Source organism: Lipotes vexillifer, unplaced genomic scaffold (genome assembly GCF_000442215.2).
Source record: "Lipotes vexillifer unplaced genomic scaffold, Lipotes_vexillifer_v1.1 scaffold23, whole genome shotgun sequence".
Taxonomy (NCBI): Eukaryota; Metazoa; Chordata; class Mammalia; order Artiodactyla; family Lipotidae; genus Lipotes; species Lipotes vexillifer.
In genome coordinates this window covers 2,612,846-2,614,751 of record NW_006796283.1, presented here as the reverse complement: position 1 = coordinate 2,614,751, position 1,906 = coordinate 2,612,846, and positions in this window count along the sequence as shown.

Sequence of the window (1,906 nt, the reverse complement as noted above, 5' to 3'; positions counted from 1 at the left end):
GCAGATTTTGGCCTCTTTCCCTCCAGGGTGTCGGGGCGACACTTAGGACGCATCGTGGTCAGACCACTGGCTCTGGATGTGACCTGGCAGAGTGCAGGGAGCCAGGTGTCCCTGTCCAGACTGCAGTGGCCTTCCCACCATGTGCATCTTGGGGAAGTGGGGTGGTGCCACCCCCTGCAGGAGTGACGGGGTCCTTTTACGCACTGAAAGGTCAGAGGTGGTTCTGAAGCGTGGCTCTCCACAACACGTGGGAAGGCAGGTTGGGGGGCCCAGGCTGTGATTCTTGGGGCTGTGGGGTCCCGTGCAGCCCAGGGCCCCCGCCCTGCCTGCCCCTTAGAAGGCAGGTGTGTCTGTGTTCTGGGGCAGAGACTCCACTCCTGACCACACTACTGACAAGTGTCCTGAGCGTTCACCTTTGTGGGTTACTTTTTTTTTTTAAGCCACATTTTGGCGTAACAAGTGTGCAGCCGTTCTGCTTTGTTTCTTCGTCACGTCTCACTAGCGTAAGGGATGCTGTTGGCACTGTGTGTATTTATTGTGGGAGTGGCGTACAGCCCAGCTGCTCCGCGGGTCCCAGCCACGCCAGCTGCCCACCACAATGTTGCGCAGTGACGTGTGTGTGACTTCACGCCTCTCTTCTGCCAACCGCTAACCTGTTACACGCTTGGCTGGTTCGGGATGGGGAGTTCTGTGTTTCGGGGGGGGGGGTTTCGTTTGTTTTTAAAGAAGAATTATAAGCACTGCTGATGGTTTTCTGTCTTGCATTCAGTGCCAGGTTCTGGGTGTAGGGAGGTTCCTGGAGGTGCCTCCCCGGGGTCCGGGTGGGGTTGATCATACACCTCCTTGCCCAGTTCGTTCATTCATTCATTCGCCAACAGCCTCCTCGAGGCCACAGGCGGGTGCTCAGGGCCAGGGAGGAGGCGAGGGGATGAGAGGGGGGGAGTTTGGATCTACCTCTCAGGGGGGACGTTGAAGTTGGGACCGAGGAGAACAGGCCTGGCCTTGGGGGCGACAGCCAGCCCAGGACCAGCGCCGGGTCGGGAGGAGGCACGTGCCATCTTGGGGTCGGAGGGAAGGGACAAGCTTCCACAACAGCCCTGAGGGTAGTCACCACAGCCTTGAGGGGGAGCAGGGCCCAGAGCCCTGCCAGCCCTCGCTGGATGCCGGCAAACTTCACTCCTCGCGGGGCCTTGCGTGGCGGGACGTGGGTGTGCCAGGATGGGAAGGCCGCCTGAACCTCAGCGAGGGCAGGAGGCTCATCCACGGCAGCTGCCGAGCGAGCCCGGGCTGCTGGGACCAGGGGCCTTGGGTGCCCCTGGGGAGGTTTCCACTCCAAACCTTGGGCTTGGGGCAAGGGAGTACCAGCCACGGGCCAGGTCCTGGTGCTGCCCCCAGCGGGTTGGGTGCCCAGGGTCCCCGAGCACCATGTAGCTTTGCTTTCTGCTGGAGAAAACCTATTACTCCAGGGAGACCAGCTGAACAAAATCCCAGGGGCAGCTCCATAAGATGCACAGACAGTGATGCGTCGACTAGTGTGTTAAAAGTCCTACTTCCGTCTCCATGGGAGCAGGTGGAACACATGAAAGGGCACTGGTGTCCTGACCATTGCTCGGCCCTCAACGAGTGCGCCTTTCACGGTCCCTGATGGAAAAGGGTCTGGACACGAAAGGACAGGTCTCAAACCAACCTCAGCGAACTGCCCCACACGTGTGGTCTGAGCGGAGCTGGCTGGTCAAGGTCCTCTGGGGCAGGAGGGGGCAAGAGAAGAGAAATGTCTCCGGGTGGGGGACCAGGGCGCATTCGCCCAACAAGCTACGTCGCTCAACCCTGTGCCCGGAGAGAGCAGCTTGTTTGGAGAAGGTGGGGAAGACGGTGGTGGGATGCTGGCTGCTGGGGGGGGGGGGGG